General features: G+C 40.0%; 1 non-coding gene across 1 annotated transcript; it reads right to left on the bottom strand.

Annotated features, from left to right (window-relative positions):
* Positions 1-12,405: 12,405 nt before the first annotated feature.
* On the bottom strand, positions 12,406-12,609 carry LOC118662310. Its single transcript, XR_004969696.1, has one exon. It is a non-coding gene; the product is annotated as a small nucleolar RNA SNORA73 family (small nucleolar RNA).
* Positions 12,610-12,881: the final 272 nt, after the last annotated feature.

Here is a 12,881-nt window from a genome sequence, read left to right as displayed (position 1 = left end):
TAATTACCATTATAGGAGAAGTTTGCAGTTTTGTTTTAACCTAAACTAACCATGATTACCTTAAAGCTTTTATTGTTTTATCCTGGTTGAATATTGCTACTTTAAACTAACAATACATAGTAGTTGTAAAAATTCTAGGAAACCCAAAAATTGGGCCTCTCAAGAGTTCTGATTTCTTTTCTCTGGTATGTAACTCGCCCACTCTGCGACATTATTCAGAATGCCCAAAGCAGTGACTGGGCAATAGAAAGCAAAGCAGGAAACCTCTGCCTCGCCAGTGAGGCTCAGTGGTTGAATGTCGACACATGCAGCAGGAGGTGTTCAGGGCACATGCCTGGGTTTCAGGTTCCATCCCCAGTAGGAGGCATCTAGGAGGCAGCCAATCAATGATTCCTTCTCATCATCTCTCTCTCTCTCTCTCTCTCTTCCCATCTTTTAAAATAAAAAAGGCAAGAAATCTCTAACTGAAAGGAAAAAGGAAGGTCCAGGCAAGCAGACAGAGCACTAAGTCCCATCTCCTCGTCCTGTTTAAGGAATTTCTCCAGCAATTCTCTTCCCTCTCATACACCAGATTTTCTGCTCCTAATGGATCATTTCCATCAACCTGCAACTTAAAACACAGAATGATGATTTCAGTTTCCCTTCCCCCTGCAGCAACTCTCCACTTTCAAAACAAACATCTAATACATACACACACACACACACACACACACACACACACACACACACACACACGGACTCAGATTATAAACTGTTTGAAGCACACCTAGCCAGGTGTAAGATAAAAACAGTCAGGGAGAGGATATGAAGATTTCTTCTCTGCTGCTAACCTTCTTCCCAGAGGACAAAATATAAAACAAGTTGGGAATCCACATTGGAGTAAAAGAGTAAAAACAGTATTTGGAACAACTCTCTCATTACTTCCTACTGTAATCCCAAAGGGGAAGACTGTTGCTGAAAGAATTTCCCCAGAAGGATGAGGATGATTTTGGATAGAGAGGATTACTAGTATAACCACTTGACTGGTGAGCAGTAAACTCAGTAGTATGCCTACCAGGGCATGAGAAAATGGAGGGAGAAGAATGAACAGGGTCAGGCAAGACTAGGTGAGCATCAGCATCACTCTGGTTTCCTAGGCAACAAGTCTGGTGGAGTGGGGATTGCTAGATTTTCTGTGAATTTAGAGTAGGCACTTGAAATTATCTGAGGAGATGATTTAGCTTGCTAGCCCCAGACAGAAGAATGAAGAGAACCATACTAGCGAAAATTTGAATGGAAAAAAAGAGAAATGCAGTTGGCTCCACAGGATCCTCTGAAATACACTATAAAGGGCACCAGCTGGACACCAGAGATCATCTAACATCACACACAAAAGAGGCAATGTTGGATGTCATCCATATCTGGAGACTCAAACATAGACATCAATAGCTGGAGTGCAATAGCATCTGGGTGGGAAATGAGACTAAGGGAGAAGACCAGCTTCTATGTTGCCACAACACACACCATCCACATAAACAAACTCCCTCTCCCTCAATTTCCAGGGTGTTGGGAACCTGAGCCCCATGAAAGAAGCAGGACTGTGACTAGGAAAAGAAAGATGGTAGAGGGAGCTATGAACAGCTACATGAAGAAATAGTAATATGTAATTTTGACTGTAATCATTCATGCAAAAGAAACATTTAAAATGTAGTTGACAAGAATGTGTAAATATGACAAGACTAGTGTCCTGGTGCACAGATTCTTGCACATTGAAAGGAAATTAATTAGAAGAAATATTTTAATATCGCTATTCGCCCTTTCTCTATAATAGAAGCATCAACCAAATTCACGATCGACAATGACAGATCAAAACACATGCGTGTGACTGGTGCCAGTGAGAGCTTTATATGTATAGCACATGCATGAGTCAACTTAGCCTTTTACATATATAGAATAGACTTGCTTTATTAGACCTGCTTTCTGATGTAGCTAGAATTTTTCCAGCTCAGTGGAGCACCACAACTTCTCTTTCAGGTAATTGTCATCAACACAGCAGTAAATATCAACATAAAGCAGATTATTATTATTATAAATCACACAGAGAGAACAAAAGGTAAAATAGTTAACTGTAGTAGTGTTTGACTATACTGTGCGCAATGAGAAAACCTAAAGTCATTTTTCAAGTTCCATCATTTCTTGCTTCTTTTCAGTCGGGTCAAGTTTCTAAACTTTCTAAATCTCCATTTTCTGGCTAATGAAAAGAAAATAGTATTCTACCGAGTCTCCTATCTACCTACTCCAGGACTTCTGTGAGGATCCAATGAGATGAGGCATGTGAAAATACTTCACAGACATTTGGTTAAACTGTAAAATGTTTGCACCTGGCTATAAGGCAAGTCAGGTTCCTAGGCTGAAGAAACTTCAAGGAGGCTAGTCGCTAGGGAAAGAAAGCCAGGTATTGCTACATGATGTCATTACCCGGCGCCCACAGCCACCGTTTCTGGGCTGCGCTGGGCTGGTCTGTGGACTGCATTTTGCACTATGGGGTCTTGGCAGCATTGGCTGCAATTTGGTGGGGTGTCACTCTAAGGTGGTGGCAGGGCCTGTGTTCCACTTGGGGCAAGCCGAGTGTTGGTTTGTCAGCACCAGGCCCATGGTGCCATTTATTTTTAAATGACCAGTGTGTCATGGCAGCTCCTGCAATGAGCGTCTGCCCCCTGGTGGTCAGTGCATATCATAGATAGCGGTTGGGCAGATGGACACTTAGTCTTTTATATATATGTAGATAGCATTCCATTGCAAAGTGAGAATAGTGGCTTTAATAGGAATTAAGTTCTATTAAATAAATAGAGCTTTGTTTTTTCCCCATTTAATTTGTAGTCATTTACCTAACTTCTGATGTTATATAGACATTAGAGGCCCAGTGCATGGATTGATGCACTTGTGGGGGGTGTGGCCTGCGGGGATCGGCCTGCTGTGGGAGTGCCGCTCATCCTGGTCAGCTGAGCGGTGCTCCCACTGTGGGAACGCACTGACCACCAGGGGACAGCTCCTGCGTTGAGCATCCTAGCGACTGGTTGACCAGTCATTCTGGCCGTTCCACCACTCAGTTGCTGGGCTTTTCTATATGTAGATAGGAACCAGAAGGGAAAGAGCTGATCCGCTATGAAAAGGACTGAGAAATTAGACAATGAATAGGATGAGATCACAAAGGGAAGTCGCCCTTACTAAGCAAAGGGAAGTAGCCCCAACAAAGACTAATTTTCTAGTCCAAGGTGAAGCCAAAAGCAGGTTCTTTTCTACCAAGGGAAGTATACCTTCACATAGAAACACAGACTTACAGAGCATAATAAAACTTCTCCTCTCAAGTCCGGTGGGAAAAAAGGAAAGGAGGTACCTCTAGCCAAAGAGAGGGGATTAATCTTTCTCAACAGTCTAGGCGGGCACAATGATGGCTGAGAAGTCAAGTTGGAGCAGGCAGCAGCTTGGCAGCCTCAGACCCCCAGGAAACTGGGTTCTTTATCATCAGTCCAGCCAAAGAGAGGCTCTTCATCAGCAGGACCCGGCTGATGCAATGTGGCAGCACTGGTCAGGGATGCACCCTACTGTCCAATGCTGCTCAGAGAGAGAACATCAGGCCTCTCTTGCAAGACGGCAGGCTGAGTGCAAGCTGACTTACCAGGAGTGGCCAGGCAGACATGGGGCATCCTGAACACATGAGGGGAGCCATCCCCCCCCCCGCCCCGCCCGCCCCAAGCACATTGGGGATGGTCAGACAGACAGAAGCAGAAGTTTCCTAAAGGGTTTGGGGATGGGGGGCTATTAAAATGCATTAATTAAAAGCCAATCATACAATTTTGTTTCAAAAACCAAAGTGAATTTTTTAAGCAATTTGCATCAGCCAACTTTATATTTAAGGTCTATGGGCTTCTATTGCAAGACAGGGCATGATCTGGAAACCAAAGAAAGGAAATCTCAATTCTTAGTAGAAATTGTTTAGAAGGGTCTCAGCCCCATGGAGGGCAGTTTGCCGACCAGGGATCTAAGAGATCTCTAATCAAGGTTCCTTGCACTGTCTGCCTAATGTATTAATACTTCTTTACTGCATATTACAAAACTCTATCATAGCACCAAAGTACTATTGAGGAAATGTGGTTACTTGTGCCAATAAGTGTTTACATACACAAAGAAAACATTTTTAAATTTCTTCTAATTTATTAATAAAAATACTTCTTCCACTAACAAACTCCAGTTTATATATCAAAATGCAAATGATAACATTTAGTCAACTGTGTGGTCTGAACAACTGTGTGGCAAGCCAAACAACTATCTACAGAGATAATCTTAATATTTATGTTATTTATATGGTACCCCAATTAGAATCACAAAAGGATATTAGGATAATGAATTATTGAATCCTGTTCTAAAATGACTTAGAATCTTAATCTCCATTGCAACTTGCCAAAATTTCTAAGATACTTAACTACACTGCCACTTGGCCTCACTTAATTGTCTATAAATGTGTTTACCATCACAATTATAACTTTGAAAATATTGCCTTATAAATATTTTATCAGCAAGAAGTTTCAGCATTCCCCCACCCACTGACTGAGAGGGAACAAAGCTGTCTCCTTTAATTTGAATAGAAGAAAAATTTCCACACGTTTTGACAAATGCGGGGGCCTATCTTGAATCATTTTGAATAGAAGCTTCTAAATTCCAATTGTGAGAGGTCTATGAAGAGCCTCAGTTTATTGAGTTTTTAGGACTGAAATTCAGCCTGCTATTCTGTGACCAATCTTTGTAGCCAATGGATGATTCAGCTAATGTACACGGAAAAGTCACAGTGAGATTGAACAAAAGGGGTGTTTGTTAGAAATTAGATATTTCCCATCTGTACTTAATGGCTTCAAAAAATAATGAAGCATCCCACTTCCTGACACATATATAAGCACCAATAATTGTCATTCTTGATCTCAGTTTGTATTTTAGGATTTAAAATTACTTGAACCCCCTTACAGTGTTAACTTAGAGAAAACGAGAAAGGGGCATTATCACCTTCTTTAAAAGACTGCACCTGTCTTTGCCCTCTGCTGAATTATTTGAGCCTGATTTCGAAGATTACGTAAATGGTACCTAAGCATGCTGATACCTATGGCTGCAAATCATTTTCTACCTTCAGAATCTGAAAAAAGAGGAAGATAGTGGTTCATTTTTTTTAAAAGCACTAAAATAAAAATATATGCCTACCGAAGTGTTTTTTTAATCATTTCCAAAAATAACAGGCAAAATAATGCCTCTACATGTTTAAGCCAATTAAATTGCTTACGAATGATCAGAAATCATGGTTGCCATGGTTTCAGGTGCCCAGAATGTGGCGAATGGACTAAATACTGCCTTGCAGCAAAAATGCCTGTGTATTAAGTACAAGCCACTGAAAATCTAATTATAGTGTTCTCAGGCATTTTAAATCTTTCAAAACTAAGAATACTTGTGATTAATAATAATTTTTAAAATATCAGCTAATCTGACTTTATGGTAATGATGAAGAAAGTCACAGCCAGCCTCTGATCCTGCAGGTATTCTTAAGGCTCAATAAGAAGCCTTGATTTTCTTACTTGTTTAAAGTCACTTTCCCAAAAAGAATCTGAAACTTCCTGGTGGATTTAAGTTCTGCTTTTTTTTTTTTTTCACCAAAGGAGATTTCTACTTTCTCTTCTTTTATTTCCTCCATCCCACTCCGATACGGAGGTTTTGCGGACTTGAAATCAGTCAGTTGATCAGTCAACACTTATTGAGCAACACTATGTCAGACATTATTCAGACATTGAGGTTACAAAGAAAAATAAGACAGTCTCTTCCCTTAGAGAAGAAAGTTGTTTGTCAATATTATGTTTAGACTAACAAACAGTTATTCCTAATATACTGTAGTAAAGCAGTAATAGAAATAGGAACACGTGCACAGAAGGCAGGCACAACCGTTAGCCTGGAAGAGCCAGAAATCTTCCTAAGGTTTACCCTTGAGTTTTATGTCAGTCAGTAGTGGGAATTAGCCAAGTACAAGGGAAGCAGGAGAGAATTCCAGTTATACAGAGAACAGAGGTCTTGATTTAGTGTGTCCAAGGAATCCTGGCACAATATGTCGTAAGGTATCAACCAAGTTTAGGAGTAGACTTTATTCTGGAGGTCATATGGAGCCACTGAAAGGTTTTTAAGTAGGAGGATCATATGGTCTGATTTGTTTTATAGATAGACTAGAGACCTGGTGCACAAAATTCATGCAAGGGGCTTGGCCCCCACCCACCACCGTGGCCACCTCGGCCCTTGCAGCTTGGCTTCATCCAGAAGGTCACCCGGAAGGACGTCTGGTCTAATTAGCATATTACACTTTTATTATTATAGATGACTTTGGAGGACAAATTCGAAAGGAGCAAAATTGAAAACAAGACCACTAAGGAGGCTATGTGTGATGGTTAATTTTATGTGTCAACTTGGACGGGTCATGAGGCGCCCAAACAGTTGGTCAAACATTCTGGGTGTCTCTGTAAGGGAGTTTCTGGATGAGATTAACATTTAAACCAGTGGGCTTGAGTAAAGCAGATTACTCTCCATAATGTGGGTGGGCTTCATGCAATCAATTGAAAGCCTGAATAGAATAAAGAGACAAATTCTCCCTTGAGTAGGAGAGAATTCTCCAGCCAACTGCCTTCGAACTTCACGTGCAACATTGGTTCTTCCTGCCTGAAGGAATTGGATCTAAAATATTGGCTCTTCCAGGGTCTCCCACACTACCAGCCGACCTTGCAGATTTTGGGCTTACCAGCCTCCATAATCATGTAGGCCAATTCCTTATAATAAATCTATACATCTATCTATCCAATTATCCTTCTTTCTCCTAATAGAGAGGGATGGATGGATAGATACATGATAGATAGATAGATAGATAGATAGATAGATAGATAGATAGATAGATAGATGATAGATAATCTATAATCTATAATAATAAAAGCTTAATATGCTAATTAGACCAGGCAGCCAAATGACCTTCCGGACGACCTTCCAGACGAAGCTGTGAGGGCAGAGGCAAGCCGCTGCAGCTGTGAGGGCCAAGCCCCTTGCACGAATTCTGTGCATCGGGCCTCTAGCATCTATATATTACTCTGAAAAACCCTAAGACATGATTGTAGTGGCCCAAAACATGGATTGTGAGGGCTCAAAGTAGAGTAGTGATAATAAAGGAAGAAGTGAATATGATTTAAGAAGGAAAATCAGTAATGTTGTACCAGTGATTAAAATGTGGAGAGATTAGAGGAGGATAGAAGTAAAAAAACTATTACTTAGCTCAAGTGCCTACCTGAATGGCTGTACCACCAACTGAGGTAGAGACGCTGGAGGTAAAGGTCCAGGCGGGAGTGGTACAAGTATTTAGTATGATACATGCTAAGTTTGGGGTACCCTGAGCATCAGAGTTATATATAGGAATCCAGAGCTCAGAGGAGACATGGAGGCTAGAAATGCATATTTCAGAGACTTTCTCTATTGTTTCAAAAAAAAAAACACATGAGATTAAATAACATCACACATAGAAAGGATGAAAGAAGAGAACAGCAGTAAGCCAGAAGCAGAACTTTGGGAAACACTCATATTTTATGGCTGGGCAAAGGGAGTAGAACACACAGAGGCTTATAACAGAAATGTCAGGAACTGTGAAGCATCAGGTTTTACCCAACTTGCAAGTTAGCCTGCCACAGTTTCATGTGTGCTGACAGGAGGCATGAGACTCCTGGGTCAGAGATAAAAAGACTTTATTACTGACAATAATAGCAAGAGGCAGAATATCAGCATTTTCTTGCACTGGCCCTCCACGTATTAATTCCCACAGAGTGGTGCTAAACTACATCTCTTCCTTCTACCTTAAGTAAAGGTCAAACAAAGGAAAGACCCTAGTAGACTTGTGAGGAAAAGTCATTCTAGACAGTGAAACTAGAAAAATTAGCCAAAGGGAATAAGCCCACTCCATGGTGACCTGAGTCACTTCCTGCCACAGACCAGAGCCATTACACCCACCAAGCAAAGTGCATTTGTTATACCCATCAGTCTTCTAAGCAGACTAGCACTGAGCCTAGATCGAGAACAAACCCAAATCAACCCATAATGGGAAGACACCAGATTTAGTTACAGCAACACCAAGAAACAGTGAGAAATCTTAACCAGAGAAATTAAAACCCTATATCCATTATTTACTAATTTACAGTATCCCAAGCCACAAGATCAAAACTATATTTTCAGCATTAAAAAACAACAACACACAAACAAATGATCAAATCTCTGTGTTGATCAACTTTGGACCTGCCAGTCAATCTTGGACCTGGGAGTCAACTTTGGAATGTGTCCATTCTCATTCAAGAACTGCCTATTATCATGGAAAGATTAACAACCTTGTTGTCTAAACAATGGCGTTCCACCCCAGCCTGCATTGCCTACTTCCCCATGCCTGTAATTCCTACTTCCCCGTGTAATCTTTATCCTACCCAATATAAGTAGCTGGCTTATGGGGGGGAATGAGGGGGTGGAGATCAGATTTTTGTGGGTGACCTATTGCTCTCTCATACTGCCAGCAGTATTGGAATAAATGCTCACATATGATTCAAAAAAAAAAAAAATCTCTGTGTTGAGGAAGTCTAGTCCTTGGGCATTCTGTGTTTAGTGGTGCAAATCACCGCTGTGTTGAGAACTGGCATACCCTTTTTTAGGCAAGTAGTTCTCTGGAAAAATACTTACAAACTTGTTTGGGAATTTCAAGCATGTTTTAACCTCATAAGTACCCTTAATTACTTGAGCATATGTGTTTTACAGTTCACTGAGGAAGTTATAATCTCCACACACTGGTTTATGAATTTGGGGCACCTCAAAGACCTTACCTCATTGCAAAATATGGCACCTCAATGGAGATTTAAAGAGCAGTTTTTTAAAAAGAGATGACTAGGAGAAAGAGAATCTAATTGAGGGTCATAAAAATGTATATATGTTTTTTAATTTAATGGATTATATATGTCTTATTAAATATCATAGTCACTAAGACAACAAAATCTCTCAAATACCATTTGAATCAGTTTTTATACAAGCATGTGGTATATAAAGAGATCACCTATAGTTTCACATGTCCTGTGCAAGAATTTAAGCAGCCACAAACCCATTTTAACCACAGTTTCTGTCACCCAACACTTCAATTACAGGGTTTTTAAACTCTTACAAGACTTTCATGATCCTTTTATGCCCGTGCTTCATAATGGATTTATTCATCTCTCAAAACCCAGAGCAGGATCCACATGCCCTAACATCACCCCTCTTCACCACTCCTACCCTCATAGCGCTTGTCACTCTCTCCAGAAATTGCATAAGTCTGTCTATTGTTGTTCTTACAACGCTGAATGGTAATTTATTCGCTCAAGCATTTGTCTCCCCAACAGTCTTCCTAGCAGGCTGCCTTACCCATCTTTGAAGGGGATGCAAGAGTGGGTGCAGAATCATCTTCAAAGCTAATAAGGCAAGTAAAGAAATTCCAGGGAAAAAGAAAGCTGTCAGCAGGACGTTTTTAATGAGGTTTTTCCTCTAACAGTCATCACTTGTCCTGCCTCCTTCTAAATCTACTTATTGTTAATTTGTCTGGGATTGAATATCTCTTAAATATCAAGCAAACAAGCAATGGGTACTATAACTACGTCCCAAGAGAAATACATTAGAAGCTCAGGAATAGAACCAGCTGCTTTGAAAATACAGTGAAACCATAGATTAATCCAGTGGTACAGACTGCTGGATATTCCAGGCCACAGAATCAGTAGCTACTCCACACCTCCCAGAATCAGGTAGGGAGGCCTCCTCCATGTGTCACAATGCAATTTCAAAGTCTTAGAGAAAAGACTGCAAAATCCAACAATCCACAGAATCACAGGTCAGAGACTTCTAATAGTCCAGCGTTAGGGGGCAGAAAAATCTTCAAAGTCATTAACGTCTTCATTAATCCAGAAAAAAAAACATTTATCCAATTCTTACTATCATTTCTTACTAATCATTCCATTATTATTAATGCATATCAATTCCTACTAATCATTCTGTTAGATGCTCCTAGGGATCTAAAATATAAAGTAAAAGTCAAGGTGCTGGCTAATGAACAGTTAAGATGTGAAACAAGATTGCGTCTATGAAAGAAAATAACAGTTCTGGGTGGTACACAATCAATGCTAACAGTGAATAGAGTGAGTGTACTACATAGGATGACCACGTGTTCTGGTTTACGCTTTTTGTCCCTGTTGACATGGAAATTATAGAGTCTGGTGTCACTCAAAGAAAGAGTTTTCCCCCGTTGGAGTCATGATGTGCATTGCTGATTCTTTGCTGGGATAAAAGAAGTAAGCCATCATTTTTGCCTTTGGAAAGGACACTCTAGAAATTTTCCTGGGTTTGGTTTTGTTGTTTTGTTTCGTCTTTTGGCTATGGTTCTGCTGTTTAATCTGGCTACTGCTGACTAGTTACTTTAGTTTTATAAATATAGCCCAATCTTTTTTGGGGGGGTTGGGGTGGGGGTGGGAGGAATCAAAATGTATCTCAAAGCAAAAGTAGAGATAAAGAACAGGGGAATTTTACCTTTTAGTTTATTCTTTTCTGTCATGTTTTAAATTTTTCCAGGAGAATGTACGATCTTTATGGTAAAGTAGTAATGTTTGGGATGTTTCTTATTGTGTGACTTATCTTTATAATAAAAATATTTTGAAAGCAAGGACAGAATGAGAAATATAAACCATGCAAATGTGGACTTGCTGTTAACATCTCTTTCACAGAAGAAAGCCACAGTCTATATAAAAATGCCTGAAAAGACAAACACATTGGGAGTGGATTTTTAAAGGTGCTGACAAACCTGTAGTCATTGCACATAGCCACATGTGCTGCTGTAGTGGAAATGTTTTTATGGACTGTTTGTTGTTGTTTTACATTCACTTTGAAACCCTAAAGAAAGTAGAGGGAGGGATTAAAGGTTCATAATAAACTTTACAAGCCTGGGCAGTGAAGAAAAACTCCAGAGTGTTATGAGGTGTTAAATAAACTGAATTGGCTTAACTCTCTGCCCCATTGTCATGATGGCCTTTGCACTTCTCACAATGTGGGGACAATTAGGTATTAGTCCAGCTTGGAAAGATAGATGTCCAACTTCCAGGCAGCAGCATGGATTTAGCATGTGCTGTGTGGGCCACAGAATTCTGCTAATCAATTCTGGCTTTAATGTTTGCACAAATGCAAATAAGTATGAATAAACAAGCAAGACAGAAAATGAAGGCAAAACTGAATTCAAAATGCAAATATTTTCATTTTCTCCCTCATTATTGAAGTTTTCCTGCAGGGGTAATGATAAAAGGGTCTCAGAAGCAGAATAGAACTGGTAGAGCTATTTTCAAATATGACTGAGAAGCCCATCTTCTAAGCATTTTAGGTGCAGGCTCAAAATGGATGCATAATATTTTGTGCAAAATCACTTACCAATCTTATTATATAAGTTGTTTTACCCCAGGAGGCTTCTCCTGGTCCATTATAATCTTCTTATCACCTAATAAATTTATGCATCATGGAGAGGACTACAACAATAACTAAAAGACCGGTCATCTTATCTTGCCTGGGATCATTCCGGTTTGATCCAAGCCAGTTTGTTTAGAGAAAACACCATTGACATTCTGATGGAATGTAGCCTAACACCTTTGAAAACCTGCAAATCTGTGAATACCACTCTAGAATACAGTTCCTCTCCTACTGAAAGAGAGAGTAGGAAATTTTAAGCAACCCAAAACTTCTATTTTGTGAGTATGAGAGTAATCAGGACTTACTTGTTTGAACTTCCTTTTTTTTTTTTAATATATTTTATTGATTTTTTTACAGAGAGGAAGGGGGAGGGATAGAGAGTTAGAAACATCGATGAAGAGAGAAACATCGACCAGCTGCCTCCTGCACATGCCCCACTGGGGATGTGCCTGCAACCAAGGTATGTGCCCTTGACTGAATCGAACCTGGGACCCCTCAGTCCACAGGCCGACGCTCTATCCACTGAGCCAAACCAGCTAGGGATGAACTTCCTTTTTAAAAATTTTTATTTTATTGTTGACAATATTATAGATGTCTCTCATTTTCTCCCTTTTTGCCTCCCTCCACCCAACTCCTACCCCATACTATTGTCTTCCCCATACTACTGTCTGTGTCCAAGGGTTATGTGTATGTCCATATATGTTCTTTGGTTTATCTCTTCCTGTCCCCTCACTCCCCCATGCCCAACACTCACCACCCACACACACACTGAGGTCTGTTATTCTGTTCCATGCATCCATACCTCTGGACCTATTTTTGAAATTCCTTTTTTTTTTTTTTTTTTTTTTTTTTTTTACTAGATGTTTCCTGCATGGTTTGTCCCCTCAGTCATCGTCCACAGGACTCTGAGAACTTGTAGGAATATGCAGGCGCAGACTCTAGGCCCGGCTTTCTCTCCAACGTTGTGGAAAGGAACTGTACATCCCGGGACAGAGCCCTATGCTCCCCTACGGCACCTGGACAGAGCCCGGGGAGAGTGACCTCCCGGGGTATCCACATTGGGTGAACTTCCTTTTTGATCACCAATATATTTCTAGTCAAATTTTTTTCCAAAATATTAAGGTTTTTAAACGGTTATTTAATATTACCTTGTTTCTTAAAATAGTAGAAATCAATAAAGTAAATATAAAACTGGTTGTTGCAGAAGACCAGTAAAGTAGACAAATTTTGGTAAACTTCATTAAAGGAAAAAAAAACAAACACAAATAACAACATTAGGATATGGTCAAGGAGAAAAAATATAAGGCCCTGATCTACTAGCTCAGTTGGTTAGA

This window comes from Myotis myotis, unplaced genomic scaffold (genome assembly GCF_014108235.1).
Source record: "Myotis myotis isolate mMyoMyo1 unplaced genomic scaffold, mMyoMyo1.p scaffold_m19_p_8, whole genome shotgun sequence".
NCBI classification, from domain to species: Eukaryota; Metazoa; Chordata; class Mammalia; order Chiroptera; family Vespertilionidae; genus Myotis; species Myotis myotis.
Note: the sequence above shows the minus strand (reverse complement) of the source record. Positions and strands in the feature narration are given on the sequence as shown.